Here is a 17,499-nt window from a genome sequence, read left to right on the forward strand (position 1 = left end):
GGAAGTTTTCCCTCCATTTCTGTTTTTCGGAACAGTTTGAGAAGAATAGGTATTAAGTCTTCTTTAAATATCTGGTAGAATTCTCCTGGAAATCAATCCAAGCCTGGACTTTTGTTTGTTGGGAGATTTTTTTATTTGTTTATTTTTTATTTAAATGCGATTAGTTAACATACAGTGTAATATTAGTTTAAGGTGTACAATATAGTGAAGAAACACTTTCTTTTTGGAATTTCTGGTATAGGTACCCTTGGTGAGAAGCCTTCATTCAGTTCTTAAGAGAACAAAAGAAACTTTGAATTCAGTCAAATTCACTATAATCCCTAGCATGCTTCAACAGGGAAACTATTGCTTTCAGTGGAGAGGGTGGTACCACATGTATTCAAAATGGAACATCTCTTGTAGACAATCTCACTACCCTCACTGAGTATATAAGCTTCCTATTTGTCAGGTTTTTTGTCACATTTATGGCTGAATATTGCGCATCCTTTGAAAATATGTCTTGTTCAGATCTTGGGATGGTGTAAAGATCCCCAAATGCTTGGTTGGCTCCAAGATGCCACCTGGAGAACCAAATCTCCAGTGGCTTCTCAGTCCCTTTGAAAAATGGCGATACACTTTTAATCACTGTGAGACTGGCAAACAATTACCAACCACAGAAAATCAACTAAACTAAATATTTTCTCCTGATGTTGCCACGACCATTGCAGATTGTTCTATCCATGTTACTGAATATTCTTTTTCTTTGTGAAAAAAAATTATATTCACTTTAAAAAGAGATTAATTTCATTTTCCCAGATTTTTCTTGTTTGTTTGTTTGGGGGGAGCAAAAGTTGAACCTGCAACAGTTGAATATAGAAGCAGATGCATTTCAGTCTCTTGTAGTCTATTTCCCTATTAGAGAGAGTCAAGTGGGTGCTAGCTAATTAAGCTCACCGTACTGTGTAAGCCTAATTGTTTTAAATAAAGGCCAACTTCTCTGTTTTTTTTGGGAGATTTTTGACTATTGATTCAATTTCTTTGCTGTCCTGTTCAAAATTTCTATTTCTTCCTGTCTCAGTTTTGGTAGTTTCTATGTTTCTAAGAATTGATCTATTTCTTCCAGATTATCCGGTGTGCTGGCATATAATTTTTCATAATATTCTCTTCTGATTGTTTGTATTTCTGTTGTATTATTGGTGATCTTGCCTCTTTTATTTGTGATTTTATTTATTTGGGTCTTTCTCTTCTCTTTTTAATAAGTCTGACTAGGATTTTATCAGTTTTATTAATTTGTTCAAAGAAGCAGCTCCTAGTTTGTTGATCTGTTCTACTACTTTTTGTTTGTGTGTTTCTATATCATTTATTTCTGCTGTAATCTTTATTGTTTCCCTTCTTTTGCTGGCTTTAGGCTTTACACTGTTCCTTTTCTAGTTCCTTTAGGTGTAAGGTTAGGTTGTGTATTTGAGACTCTTCTTGCTTCTTGAGGTAGGCCTGTATTGCTATATACTTCCCTTTTATGACAGTCTTTGCTACATCCCAAAGGTTTTGGAGTGCTAAGTTTTTATTTCATTTGCTTCCATGTAATTTTTTATTCCTTTCTTAATTTCCTGTTTGACCAATTTATTCTTTAATAGGATGTTCTTTAACTTCCATATATTTGTGGTCTTTCCAAATTTTTTCTTGTGGTAAACTTCAAATTTCATAGTGTTGTATTCTGAAAATATTCATGGTATGATCTCAATCTTTTTGTACTTGTTGAGTCCTGATTTGTTACCCAGAATGTGATCTACTCTGGAGAATGTTTTATGTGCACTCAAAAAGAATGTGTATTCTGCTGTTTTAGGATGAAATGTTCTGTATGTATCTGTTAAGTCTATCTGGTCCAGTGTGTCATTCAAATCCATTGTTTCCTTATTGATCTTCTGCTTAGATGATCTGTCTATTGCTGTAAGTGGGGTGTTACAGTCCCCTATTATTGTATTATTATCAATATTTTTATGTTTGATGATTAGTTGATTTATATATTTGGGGTCCCCAAGTTGGGGGCATAAATATTTACAATTGTTAGATCTTGTTGGATAGACCCCTTTATTAAGATATAATGCTCTTCTTCATCTCTTGTTACACTTTTTTTTTTTAAGATTTTATTTATTTATTTGACAGAGAGAGAGACAGCAAGAGAGGAACACAAGCAGGTGGGAGAGGGAGAAGCAGGCTTCCTGCTGAGCTGGGAGCCCGATGTGGGGCTCAGTCCCAGGACCCTGGGATCATGACCTGAGCTGAAGGCAGACGCTCAACGACTGAGCCACCCAGGCACCCCTATACTCTTTGTTTTAAAGTCTAGTTTGTCTGATATACTCTGGCTACTCTGTGTTTCTTTTGACATTCATTTTCATGATACATGGTTTTCCACCCTCTCACTTTTAATCTGTAGTGTCTTTAGGTCTAAAATGAGTCTCTTGTAGGCAGCATATAGATGTGTCTTTTTTTTTTTTTTTTTGGTTTGTTTGGTTTTTTTTTATCCATTGTGATACTCTATGTCTTTTGATTGGAGCATTTAGTTTGTTTACTTTCAGAGTGATTATTGATAGATATGTATTTAGTGCCATTTATTACATGTAAAGTTGGTGTTTTCTGAGATTTTCTCTGTTCCATTCTAGTCTTTGTTGCTTTTCATCTTATTTTCCCATTCAAGGTGTCCCCTTTAATATTTCTTGCAGGCCTGGTTTAGTGTTCATGAACTCCTTTAATTTTTTTTTTTCTTTTGGAAACTCTTTATTTCTCCTTTTATTCTGAATGACGGCCTTGCTGAACAAAGTATTCTTGGCTGCGTATTTTTCCCATTTAGCTCATTGAATATATCATACCACTCTCTTCCAGCCTGCCAAGTTTCTGTGTTGGGAGATCTACTGTGAAACTTATTTGTCTTCCCTTATAGGTTAAGGACTTTTTCCCCTTGTTGCTTCCAGGATTCTTTTCTTATAATTGTATTTTGCAAATTTTACTGATTTGTCTTGGTATTGGCGGACTTTTATTGATTTTCATGGGAGTTCTCTGTGCCCCCTGGATTTCAATGTCTGTTTCCTTCCCCAGAGTAGGGAAGTTTTCAGCTATAATTCCCTGAAATAAATTTTCTGCCCCTTTCTCCCTCTCTTCTTTTTCTGGGATTCCTATTTTACTTATATTATTATGCTTTAGGGATTCACTGAGTTCCCTAAGTCTACATTTGTGATCCAATATTTTTCATTCCCTCTAGCTTCATTATTTTCCAAAGTTATATCTTCTATGTCACTAATTTATTACTCTGCTTCTTCTATCCTTGTTGTCATTACATACAGTTGCTTTTACATCTTGCTTATAGCAGTTTTATTGGGCCTGACTAGTTTTAGTTCTTTTATCTCTACAGTAAGGGACTTGCTAGTTTCTTTTATGCTTTTCTCAAGCCCAGTTAGTATCCTTATGATTGTTGTTTTAAATTCTTGTCCAGGCATATGACCTGTATCTGTTTTGATTAGATCCCTGGCCATGACCTCTTCTTGTTCTCTCTTTTGGGATGAATCTCTCCATCTTGGTATTTTACCTAGATTTCTGTCTTCTGTGTGTTAGGAAAGCCTATTATGTTTCCTGCTCTTGTGAGTAATGGCTATATTAAGAAAAAGTCATACACTGTGCAGGGCCTGGCACTACAGAAAGTTTTTTTGGTGTATGCTGTGTGCATTTGCTGTTGTGTTTCTACTCTTTCCCTCAGATCCATCCTCTGCAGAGTTTCTCCTTGCCTGAAGTAGAGTGTTTGGACCTTGTCCAGTGTGTGGCAATTTTTAACTAGTTGTGTTTTGTTCAGCTTGTTGGAAAAGGCCGGATCCTATTTCCTCCACCCTTGAAGCTTTACAACACTCTATGATCAGTAGACTTGGTGCCTGTGGGGGTTTTGTGCTGGTCTTCTGGGGGAGGGGCCTGCTGCTCTGGTTCTTAGGCAGATTTGCCCTAGTAAAAATGCACCTGCAGGGCACAGTGGGGCCCGGCTTGGGGTAACTGGCTCCAGCCTCCACTGGGGTTGCTGTCTTGCTCAGTGAAGTCTGTCTGTGCTGATGAACAGGGGCAAATCCTGTCATCTGGCTCTCTTGTCTCTGGAGAGGCAAGTTCATGCCTGACACTGTTCAGGAAGCCCTCACAGAAAAGTGAACATTCTCCCCTCTTGTGTCCCAGGCCTCTGTCAGAACCCTTCTTTTACCCTGTGTGTAATCCGTTTCTGCTCCTGTGTTTTATCTCAGGTATGTCAGCAGGGATTGGAAACTCCAAATTTTAGGGACCCAGAGTAGGGTGGACCTGTGCTAATTCTCCAGAGTACGGTCTTGCCTTGCTGTGGCTGGTGTCAGTTTGTTCCAGAAAAGCAGTCTCACCACTGCACAGTGCTCACAGTTTATGGTGAAGTGCAGCCAAATGCTGGCTTCCAGGTTATCTGCCTTCCACAGATGCCTCTGCTGCTATGCTAATTAACAAGGCAGCTCAATGGCACCTGTTGTCACTTTTGTCCTCTGAGAAGCAGTGCCACCTCTCCAAAGTACACTCCAAGAAGGGGAATTGTCTCTTGTGGTGTGACCCAGGGGATCCTCAGACCACACTGTCCACTCCCAGCCCTCCTTCCCCACAGTGGCACCAATAAGCCTGCCAGGCACTACCCTGGAGGTGGTGTGGACTTCTAAAACTTCAGACTTTGAGCTCAACTCCTTGTAATAACTTGTGATAATGAGCCCCTTTTGTTTTCCCAGTCAATGGTTTTGGTGAAGTGTTTTTCTTGTGCAATCCCTTGTGTGCCATTTTCTCGATTTCTCTCTCTCTCTCATCTCTCCTCTGTCCATGATCAGGGGTCCCTCCCCTCTGCAACACCCACAATTCTTTTCTCCCCCAAATCAACTGTCTGCAGTTCCTACCTTCCATGATGTGGCCGTCTTTCTCCCTCTAGATGTGCAGTTTGTTCTCTCAGTCCTCAGATCAATTTCTTGAGCATTCAGAATGATTTGATAATTATCTACCTTGTTTGAGGGACTAGGCAAGCATAGGGTCTCTCTACTGCACTGCCATCTTAACTGCTCCCCTGACATACAATGTTATATTAGTTGCAGGTATACAGCATATTGATTTGACAATCCTTTACATTTCTCAGTGCTCATGACAATAATTGCAGTCCCAATACATCACCATACAATGTTATTACAATATTACTGACTATATTCTCTATGATGTACTTTTATACTCTGCAACTTATTTATTTTATAACTGGAGTTTTTAAATTCTTATTCCCCTTCATCTATTTTGCCCATTCCCTCATGGACCTCCCCTCTGGCAGCCATCATTTTGTTCCCTGTATTAAGGAGTCTGTTTATTCTCTTTGTTAGTTTTGTTTTTGTTTGTTTGTTTCTTAAATTCCACAAATAAGTGAAACCATATGTTACTTGTCTTTCCCTGTGGGATTTATTTCACTTAGAATAATACCGTCTAGGTCCATCCATGTTGTCTCAACTGGCAAGATATTCTCTCTATATATATACATATACACAGTACACACTACTTTATCCATTCCATGTTGGCATTTATAAATAATGCTGCAATACACAAAGGAATGTATATATCTTTTCAACTTAGTGTTTTCATTTTCTTTGTGTAGATATCCAGTAGTAGAATTACTCAAACATGGTATTTCTATTTTTTTTAAAGTTTTTGAAGAACCTCCATATTATTCCATAGTGGTTGCACCAATTCACATTCTCACCAACAGAGCACCAGGGTTCCCTTTATTCCCCTATCCTCACTAACATAACTGCTTGACTTTTTGATAGGAGCCATTCTCACTGGTGTGTGGTGATAATCTCACTGTGGTTTTGATTTTTATTTCCCTGTTGCTTAGTGATGTTGATTATCTTTTCTTTTTTAAAGTTTTTTAAAATTTTAATTCAAGTGTAGTTAAAATACAGTGTTAGATTAGTTTCAGCTGTGCAATATAGTGATTCATTGATCCTATACATTGCTCAGTGCTCAGGATAAGTGTACTCTATAATCCCCATCACCTACTTAACCCATCTGCACAACCACCTTGCTTCTGGTAACCATCAGTTTGTTCTCTATATTTAAGAGTCCATTTCTTGGTTTGTCTCTCTCTTTTTTTTACCTGTTGTTCATTTTTGTTTGTTTGTTTCTTAAATTCCACATATGACTGATCATATGTTATTTGTCTTTCCCTGACTTATGTATTTCACTTAGCATCGTACTCTTCACCTCCATCCACGTTATGACAAATGGCAAGATTTCACTCTTTTTCATGGCTGAATAACATTCCATTCTATAAGTATATACCACATTTTCTTGATCCATTCATCCATTAATGAACACTTGGGCTGCTTCCATAGTTTGGCTATTGTAAATAATGCTACAATAAACGTTGGAGTGCATATATCCTAATTATTATTTTTGTATTCTTTGGGTAAATACCCAGTAGTTCAATTACTGGATTGTAGGGCAGTTCTATTTTTAATTTTTTGAGGTACCACTGTACTGTTTTCCACAGTGACTGATCAGTTTGCTTTCCCACCAACAGTGCACAAGTGTTCCTCTTTCCTCACATCCTCTCTGACATTTCTTTCTTGTGTTTTTATTTCAGCCATTCTAATGCGTATGAGGTGATATCTCATTGTATTTTTGATTTGCATTTCCCTGAGGATGAGTGATGTTGAGCATCTGTTCATGTGTCTGTTGGCCATCTAGATGTCTTCTTTGGATAAATGTCCATTTTTAATTGGATTATTTGTTTTTTTGTGTGTGAGTTGTGTAAGTCTTTTATATATTTTGGATAAGAACCATTATTGGATATTTCATTTGATGTCTTCTCTGATTTATTAGGTTGACATTTAGGGTTTTTTTAATTGTTTCCTTCACTGTGCAGAAGATTTGTATTTTGACATTTTCCCAGTACTTTATTTCTGGTTTTGTTTCCCTTGCCTCAGGAGATATATCTAGAAAAATGTTGCTATAACCAATATCAAAGTAATTACTGCCCATGTTCTCATCTAGAATTTTTATGGTTTCAGGTCAGACATTCAGGTCTTTAATCCATTTTGGGTTTATTTTTGTGTATGGTGTAAGAAAGTGGTCCGATTTCATTGTTTTGTATATAGCTCTCCAGTTTTCCCAACACCATTTGGTGGAGAGTCTGTCTTTTACCCATTGAATTTTTTGTCTCCTTTTTCAAACATTAATTGATCATAAAATCGTGGGTTTGTTTCTGTTATTTCTATCCTGTTCTATTGATCTATGGGTCTATTTTTGTGCCAATACCATACTGTATTGATTACTACATCTTTATGATATAACTTGAAATATGGAATTGTGATCCCTGCAACTTTGTCTTTCTTTTTGAGATTGTTTTGTCCATTCAGTGTCATTTGTGTTTCCATACAAATTTTAGGATTGTTTGTCCTAGTTCTATGAAGCATGCTGTTGGTATTTTGATAGGGAATCATTAAATCTATAGAGTGTATTGGGTAGTATGGACAGTTTTTTTTTTTTTTAGGATTTTTTATTTATTTTTATTTGACACAGAGATAGTGAGAGAGAGAGCATAAATGGGGGGGCGACAGGCAGGCAGAGGGAGAGGGAGAAGCAGGCTTCCCGCTGAGCAGGGAGCCCGATGCAGGGCTCAATCCCAGGACCCTGGGATCATGATCTGAGCCGAAGGCAGCCGCTTAACCAACTGAGCCACCCAGGTGCCCCTAGTATGGACAATTTTTAAAAAGATTTACTATTTATTTATTTATTTATTTATTTATTTAGGAGAGAGAGAGCACAGGGGGAGGGGCAGAAGGAGAGGGAGAAAGGGAATCTCAAAAGACTCCCCACTGATTGTGGAGCCTGAAACAGGGCTTGATCACATGACCCTGAGATCATGACCTGAGCCAAAATCAAGAGACTGATGCTTAACCAACTGAGCCACCCAGGCACCCTGGGTAGTATGGACACTTTTTTTTTTTTATTAACATATAATGTATTATTTGTTTCAGGGTTACAGGTCTGTGATTCATCAGTCTTACACAATTCACAGTGTTCACCATAGTACATACCTTCCCCAATGTCCATCACCCAGGCACCCCATCCCTACCACCCCCCTCCACTCCAGCAACCCTCAGTTTGTTTCCTGAGATTAAGAGTCTCTTATGGTTTGTCTCCCCCTCCGGTTTCGTCTTATTTCATTTTCCCCTCCTTCTCCTATGATCCTCTGTCTTGTTTCTCAAATTCCTCATATCAGTGAGATCATATGATACTTGTATTTCACTGAATGACTTATTTTGCTTAGCATAATACCCTCTAGTTCCATTCATGTCATTGCAAATGACAAGATTTCATTTTTTTGATGGCTGCATAATATTCCATTGTATATATATACCACCTCTTTTTTATCCATTCATCTCTTGATGGACATCTAGGCTCTTTCCATAGCTTGGCTATTCTGGACATTGCTGCTATAAACATTGGGGTGCACGTGACTCTTTGGATCACTACTTTTGTATCTTTGGGGTAAATACTCAGTAGTGCAATTGCTGGGTCATAGGGTACTTCTATTTTCGACTTTTTGAGGAACCTCCATACTGTTTCCCAGAGTGGCTGCACCAGCTTGCATTCCCACCAACAGTGTAGGAGGGTTCCTCTTTCTCTGCATCCTCCCCAATATCTGTCATTTTCTGACTTGTTCATTTTAGCCACTCTGACTGGTGTGAGATGCTATCTCATTGAGGTTTTGATTTGTATTTCCCTGATGCTGAGTGATGTTGAGCACTTTTTCATGTGTCTGTTGGCCATTTGGATGTCTTCTTTGGAAAAATGTCTGTTCATGTCTTTTGCCCATTTCTTGATTGGATTATTTGTTCTTTGGGTGTTGAGTTTGATAAGTTCTTTATAGATTTTGGATACTAGCCCTTTATCTGATATGTCATTTACAAATATCTTCTCCCATTCTGTCGGTTGTCTTTTGGTTTTGTTGACTGTTTCCTTTACTCTGCAAAAGCTTTTCATCTTGATGAAGTCCCAATAATTCATTTTTGCCCTTGCTTCCCTTGCCTTTGGTAATGTTTCTAGGAAGAAGTTGCTGTGGCTGAGGCCGAAGAGGTTACTGCCTGTGTTCTCCTCAAGGATTTTGATGGATTCTTTTCTCATATTTAGGTCTTTCATCCATTTTGAGTCTATTTTTGTGTGTGGTGTAAGGAAATTGTCCAGTTTCACTCTTCCACATGGGGTTGTCCAATTTTCCCAACACCATTTGTTGAACAGACTTTTTTCCATTGGACATTCTTTCCTGCTTTGTCAAAGATTAGTTGACCATAGAGTTGAAGGTCCATTTCTGGGCTCTCTGTTCTGTTCCATTGATCTATGTGTCTGTTTTTGTGCTCGTACCATATTGTTGTGTTGATTACAGCTTTGTAATAGAGCTGGAAGTCTGGAATTGTGATGCCACCAGCTTTGCTTTTCTTTTTCTGCATTCCTCTGGCTATTCGGGGTCTTTTCTGATTCCATACAAATTTTAGGATTGTTTGTTCCAGCACTTTGAAAAATGTCATTGGAATTTTGATCGGGTTGGCATTGAAGGTCTAGATTGCTCTGGGTAGTATAGACAATTTCACAATATTTGTTCTTCCAATCCATGAGCATGGAACACTTTTCCATTTCTTTGTGTCTTCCTCAATTTTTTTCATGAGTATTCTATAGTTTTCTGAGTACACATTCTTTGCCTCTTTGGTTAGATTTATTCCTGTATATCTTATGGTTTTGGGTGCAGTTGTAAATGGGATTGACTCCTCAATTTCACTTTCTTCTGTCTTATTGTTGGTGTATAGAAATGCAACTGATTTCTGTGCATTGATTTTATCCTGCCACTTTACTGAATTCCTATATGAATTCTAGCAGTTTTGGGTTGGAGTCTTTTGGGATTTCCACATAATGTATCATATCATCTGCAAAGAGTGAGAGTTTCACTTCTTCTTGCCAATTCGGATGCCGTTTATTTCTTTCTGTTGTCTGATTGCTGAGGCTAGGACTTCTAGTACTATTTTGAATAGCAGTGGTGATAGTGGACATCCCTGCTGTGTTCCTGATCTTAGGGGGAAAGCTCTCAGTTTTTCCTCATTGAGTATGATACTTGCTGTGGGTTTTTCATAGATGGCTTTTATGATACTGATATATGTACCCTCTATCCCTACACTCTGAAGAGTTTTAATGAAGAAAGGGTGCTGTATTTTTTCTGCATCTATTAAGAGGATCATATGGTTCTTGTTCTTTCTTTTATTATTGTATTGTATCACATTGATTGATTTGTGGATGTTGAGCCAAACTTGCAGCCCAGGAATAAATCCCAGTTGTTCATGGTGAATAATTCTTTTAGTGTACTGTTGCATCCTATTGGCTAGTATTTTGGTGAGAATTTTTAAATCCATGTTCATCAGGGATATTGGTCTGTAGTTCTCCTTTTGGATGGGGTCTTTGTCTGGTTTTGGGATCAAGGTAATGCTGGCCTCATAAAATGAGTTTGGAAGTTTTCATTCCATTTCTATTTTTTGGCACAGTTTCAGAAGAATAGGTATTAATTCTTCTTGAAATGTTTGGTAGAATTCCCCTAGGAAGCCATCTGGCCCTGGGCTCTTGTTTGTTGGGAGAATTTTGATTAATGCTCAATTTCCTTAGTGGTTATGGGTTTGTTCAGGTGTTCTCTTTCTTCCTGGTTCAGTTTTGGTAGTTGATACATCTGTAGTAATGCATCCATTTCTTCCAGATTATCTAATTTGCTGGCATGTAGTTACTCATAATATGTTCTTATAATTGTTTGTATTTCTTTGGTGTTAGTTGTGATCTCTCCTCATTCCTTCATGATTTTATTTATTTGAGTCCTTTCTCTTTCTTTTTTGAGAAGTCTGGTCAGGGGTTCTCAATCCTATGAATTCTTTCAAAGAAATAGCTCCTAGTTTTATTGCTCTGTTCAACTGTTCTTTTGGTTTCTATTTCATTGATTTCTGCTCTGATCTTTATTATTTCTCTTCTCCTGCTGGGTTTCAGCTTTATTTGCTGTTCTTTCTCTTGGTCCTTTATGTGTAGGGTTAGGTTGTATATTTGAGACTTTTCTTATTTCTTGAGAAAAGCTTGTATTGCTATACACTTTCCTCTTAGGACCACCTTTGCTGCATCCCAAAGATTTTGAACACTTGTGTTTTCATTTTCATTTGTTTCCATGAATTTTTTTTTTTAAAGATTTTTATTTATTTATTTGACAGAGAGAGAGACAGCGAGAGAGGGAACACAAGCAAGGGGAGTGTGAGAGGGAGAAGCAGGCCCACGGAGCGAGGAGCCCAATGCGGGGCTCAATCCCAGGACCCTGGGATCATGACCTGAGCCGAAGGCAGACGCTTAACAACTGAGCCACCCAGGCACCCCTCCATGAATTTTTTTTAATTCTTCTTTAATCTCCTGGTTGACCCATTCATTCTTTAGTAGGGTGCTCTTTAGCCTCCATGTATTTGAGTTCTTTCCAACTTTCCTCTTGTGATTGAGTTCTACTTTCAAAGCATTGTGGACAGAAAAAATGCAGAGAATGATCCCAATCTTTTGGTACCAATTGAGACCTGATTTGTGACCCAGGATGTGATCTATTCTGGACAATGTTCCATGCGCACTAGAGAAGAATGTGTATTCTGTTGCCTTGGGATGGAATGTTCTGAATAGATCTATGAAGTCCATCTGGTCCAGTGTGTCATTTAAAGCCTTTATTTCCTTCTTGATCTTTTGCTTAGATGATCTGTCCATTTCAGTGAGGGTGGTGTTAAAGTCCCCTTCTATTATAGTATTATTGTGGATGTGTTTCTTTGATTTTGTTATTAATTGGCTTATGTAATTGGCTGCTCCCATGTTAGGGGCATAGATATTTACAATTGTTAGATCTTCTTGTTGGATAGACCCTTTAACTATGATGTAGTGTCCTTCCTCATCTCTTATTCTAGTCTTTGGTTTAAAATCTAGTTTGTCTGATACAAGGCTTGCCACCCTAGCTTTCTTTTGATGTCCATTAACATGGTAAATTGTTTTCTACTCCTCACTTTAAATCTGGAGGTGTCTTTGGGTCTCAAATGAGTCTCTTGCAAACAGCATATCGAAGGATCTTGTTTTTTTTTTTTTTTCATCCAATCTGATACCCTGTGTCTTTTGATTGGGGCATTTAGCCCATTTACATTCATCATAACTATTGAAAGATACGAATTTAGTGCCATTGTATTGGCTGTAAGATGAGTGTTACTGTATATTGTCTCTGTTCCTTTCTGGTCTATGTTACTTTTAGGCTCTCTCTTTGCTTAGAGGACCCCTTTCAATATTTCTTGTAGGGCTGGTTTGGTGTTCCCAAATTCTTTTAGTTTTTGTTTGTCCTGGAAGCTTTTTATCTCTCCTTCTATTTTCAATGACAGCTTAGCTGGATATGGTATTCTTGGCTGCATAGTTTTCTCGTTTAGTGCTCTGAATATATCATGCCAGTCCTTTTTGGCCTGCCAGGTCTCTGTGCATGGGTCTGCTGCCAATCTAATGTTTCTACCATTGTAGGTTACAGACCTCTTGTCTTGACCTCTTTTAGGATTTTCTCTTTGTCTCTGAGACTGTTTAGATGTCAGGGTTTTACTATTACTATTTTACTGTTTTTTACTATTTTTAGTAATATCCTACGTTTTCCCATAAGATCAGGAACACAGCAGAGATGTCCACTATCACCACTGCTATTCAAAATAGTCCTAGAAATCCTAACGTCAGCAATCAGACAACAAAAAGAAATAAACGGCATCCGAATCGGCAAGAAGAAGTGAAACTCTCACTCTTTTCAGATGATATTACTAATTACTAATTACTATTTTTAGTAATTCTAGTATAGAATACTCATGAAAGAGTTTTACTATTAGACGTTGGTGTGTTGACCTATTTTTATTGATTTTGAGGAGTGTTCTCTGTGCCTCCTGGATTTTGATGCCTGTTTCCTTCCCCAATTTAGGGAAGTTCTCAGCTATAATTTGCTCCAATATACCTCTGCCCCTCTCTCTCTTTCTTCTTCTTCTGGGATCCCAATTATTCTAATGTTGTTTCGCTTTATGGTATCACTTATCTCTTGAATTCTCCCCTCATGATCCAGTAGTTGTTTCTCTCTCTTTTTCTCAGCTTCTTTATTCTCCATCATTTAGTCTTCTATATCACTAATTCTCTCTTCTGCCTCATTTATCCTAGCAGTCAGAGCTTCCAATTTTATTGCACCTCATTAATAGCCTTTTTGATTTCAACTTGGTTAGATTTTAGTTATTTTATTTCTCCAGAAGGGGATTCTCTAGTATCTTCTATGCTTTTTTCAAGCCCTGCTAGTGTCTTTATAATCGTCATTCTAAACTCTAGTTCTGACATCTTACTAATGTCTGTATTGATTACATCTCTGACAGTTGGTACTGCCTCTTGTTCTTTTTTTTGAGGTGAGTTTTTCTGTCTTGTCATTTTGTCCAGAGGAGAATACATGAAAGAGAGAACAAAATGCTAAAAGGGTAACAAAGACCCCAGAAAAATATACACTAAACAAATCAGAAGAGACCCAAAACTGGGGGGAAAATAAAGGAGAAAAAAAAAAAAGAATATGATGAGGCTGGTGAATAGAACAGAGCCACACACTAGATTTTGGGTGTATTTTGTCTGTTAGAAGAAACTGCCTCCCAAAATTTTAAAGAAAGAACAACATATATATATATATATATACACAAAAATTAGGGTAAATATGATGAAGGGAAGTTATATGACTGTAAAGATGAAAATTAAAAAAAGGTTTTTAAAAAGGAATTGATAAGAAGTTGGTTGAAAAAAGAAAGAAAATAAAAAAAAAAAGGAGAGAATGTGATCAGGTGGGACACTAGAACAAAGCCATACACTAGAATTAGGGTATATTTTGGTCTGTTAGAAGAAACTGTATCTCAAAATTTTAAAGAAAGAAAAACTTATATATATATAAAAAAATAAGTTTAAATGCAATGAACGGATAGAATATGACTGTAAAAATGAAAATAAAAAAGATTTTAAAGAAGGAATTGGTAAGATGAGATGTTTGAAAAAGGAAAGATGAAAAATTAAAAAAAAATAGAAAAAGAAAAAAATAAAGAAAATTAAAAAAATTTACTTTGAAAGAGTAAAGAATCATGGGAAAAAAGCCATGAATTCTATGTGCTGTATTTCCCTGCTGGAGTTCTGCAGTTCTCATTGATCAGTAAACTTGGTCTTAGCTGGATGTTCTTGATGATCTTCTGGGGGATTGATCTGTTGCAGTGATTCTCAAATGTCTTTGTCTCAGGTGGAATTTTACCACCCTTGCCAGGGGCCAGGCTAAGTAATCTGCTCGGGTTGCTCTCGGTAGCTCTTGTTCCCTGAAAGGTTTCCGTACAGCTTTGGAGGACAAGAGTGAAAATGGTGACCTCCCAATCTCTGGTCCTGGAGGAGCCAAGAGCTTGGAGCCCCACTCCTCAGTGAGCCTTCAAAGAAAAGCAGTCAGTCACTCCTGTCTGCCTGGTCTCTAGCTGCACTCCGTGTTCATCCAGCCTGTGACCAAGCATTTCTGTCTCTGGCACATGACCCCATTTAGAGTCTCCAAACCCAGCAGATTCCTGTGGTGCACTCCCGTGCCTCTCCTCCCAGGGGAGGAAGGGAAATCTCCCCAGATCTGCCGCTTGTTGGGTCCCTGCTTGAAAAGCAGTGGCCCAACTGTGCCGTGGATCAGTTTATGGCAACCCCAAGCTGAGAGCCCACTCCTAGGCTCTGTCTTTGTAGCCAGCTTCCCTGGCTCCAATACTTGGGATCTCTGCCACACTGAGGCACCCCCGGTCTTTCTGTGACCCCGAAGCTCCTGAGACCACACTGTCCCAGCAGGGGTTCCACCCCCCGCTTAGCCACTGGAGCAACGTCTCTCAGAGGAGCTGACTTCTAAAAGTTCGGATTTTGTGCTCTGCTGTTCTATCACTTGCTGATAGTCGGCTGAGGGAGGCTCCCTACCCCTGTGGTGGATCTTCCCAAATATCACTTCGGATTCACTTCTCTGCGTGTCCTACCTTCCAGAAAGTGGTTGCTTTTCTGTTCATAGAACTGCTGCTATTCTTTTCTTCCATCTCCTGTTGAGTTTGTAGGTGTTCTGAATTGTTTGATAACTATCTAGCTGAATTCCTGGGACCAGATGAAATTTAGGTTTCCTACTCCTCCACCATCTTGCTCCTCCTCTCCCAGTAGTATGGACATTTTAACAATATTTGTTCTTCCAATAAATGAGCATGGAATATCTTTCCATTTGTTTGTGTCATTTTCAGTTTCTTTCATCAGTGTTTTATAGTTTACACAGTACAGGTCTTTCACCCCCTTGATTAAATTTATTCATAGGTATTTTATTATCTTTTGGTGTAAATGGGATTCCACAGGGATTGTTTTCTTAATTTCTTTTTCTGTTGTTTCATTATTGGTGTATAGAAGTGTAATACATTTCTGTACTTTGATTTTGTATCCTGCAAACTTACTGAATGCAATTATCAGCTCTAGTAGTTTTTGGTGAATTCTTTAGGGTTTTGTATATATAGTATCATGTCATCCGCAGATAGTGAAATTTTTACTTCTTCCTTACCAATTTGGTTGTTTTTATTCTTTTTTTTTTTTTTTTGGCCTGATTGCTGTGTCTAGGACTTCAACTGTAGTATGTTGAAAAAAAGGGGGTGAGAGTGGATAGCCGTGTCTTCCTCCTGATCCTTGTGAAGAATCTCTCAGTTTTTCCCTATTTTGTATGATTTAGCTGTGGATTTTTCATATATGGTCTTTATTATGTGGAGGTATGTTCCCTCTAAACCTACCTGTTGTTTTGTTTTGTCTTGTTTTGTTTTATAATGCATGGCTCTTTTACATTTTCAAATGCTTTTCCTGCATCTATTGAAATTATCATATGGTTTTTTATCCTTTCTCTTATTGATGTGATGCATAACATTATTTGATTTGTGATTATCGAAGTACCCTTGCATCCTGAGAATAAATCCCACTTAATTGTGGTAAAAGATTTTTTAAGGTATTGTTGGATTCAATTTGCCAGAACTTCGTTGAGGCTTTTTGCATCTATGCTCAGAGCCATTGGCCTGTAGTTCCCTTTATTGTAGAGTCTTTATCTGGTTTTGATATCAGGGTAATGCAGGCCTCATAGAATGAATTTGGAAATTTTCCTTCCTCTTCTATTCTTTGGAATAGTTTGAGAATAATAAATATTAACTGTTTTTTAAATGTTTCATAGAATTCACCTGTGAAACCTTCTGGTCAAAAACTTTCTTTTTTTGGGAATTCTTTGATTACTGAATCAATTTCATTGCTGGTAATCAGTCTATTCAAATTTTCTATTTCTTCCTGATTTAATTTTGGGAGATAATATGATTTGAGGAATCTACCCATCTCTTCTACCTTGTCCAATTTGTTGGTATATAATTTTTCATAATATTCTCTTATAATCCTTTGCATTTCTGTGGTATTGGTTGATAGTTCTCCTGTTTCATTTCTGATTGTGTTTGATTAAGTCCACTCACTCTGTTTCTTTTTTTTATGAGTTTTGCTAAAGGTTTATCAATTTGTTAATCTTTTCAAATATCCAGTTCCTGGTTTGGTTGATCTGTTCTCTTTCTTTAGCTTATATTTTATTTATTTCTGATCTAATCTTTATTATTTCCTTCCTTCCATTGGTTTTGGGTTTTGTTTGTTAAATTTTTCTGGCTATTTTAGATGTGAGGTTTTCTTGTTTATTTGAGATTTTTCTTGCTTCTTGGGGTAGGCCTGATTTGCTATAAACTTCCCTGTTAGAACAGCATTTGCTGAATCCCAGAGATTTTATACCTTTGTGTTTCATTTTCATTTGTCTCCATGTTGTTTTTTTTAATTTAATTTAATTTTATTATGTTATGTTAGTCACCATACAGTACACCATTAGTTTTTGATGTAGTGATCCATGATTCATTGTTTTTGTATAACACCCAGTGCTCCATGCAATATGTGCCCTCCTTAATACCCATCACCAGGCTAACACATCCCCTCACCCCCTTCCCCTGTGAAATCCTCAGTTTGTTTCTCAGAGTCCATAGTCTCTCATGGTTTGTCTCTCCCTCCGATTTCTCCCCCTTCATTTTTCCCTTCCTTCTCCCAATGTCCTCCATGCTATTCCTTGTGTTCCACAAATAAGTGAAACCATATGATAATTGACTTTCTCTGCTTGACTTATTTCACTTAGCATAATCTCCTCCAGCCCCATCCATGTTGATGTAAAAGGTGGGTATTCATCTTATCTGATGGCTGAGGAATATTCCATTGTATATATGGACCACATCTTCTTTACTCATTCATCTGTTGAAGGGCATCTTGGCTCTTTCCATAGTTTGGCTATTGTGGACATTGCTGCTATGAACATTGGGGTGCATA

At 37.7% G+C, this 17,499-nt stretch overlaps 1 protein-coding gene across 1 annotated transcript in view; it reads left to right on the forward strand.

Annotated features, from left to right (window-relative positions):
- The window catches only part of HDX (highly divergent homeobox), a 184,032-nt gene that overhangs the window by 120,629 nt on the left and 45,904 nt on the right, over positions 1-17,499 (forward strand). The window lies entirely within an intron of this gene.

The sequence above is a fragment of the Leptonychotes weddellii genome, chromosome X (genome assembly GCF_054177405.1).
Source record: "Leptonychotes weddellii isolate Sample4059 chromosome X, ASM5417740v2, whole genome shotgun sequence".
In the NCBI taxonomy this organism is placed as follows: Eukaryota; Metazoa; Chordata; class Mammalia; order Carnivora; family Phocidae; genus Leptonychotes; species Leptonychotes weddellii.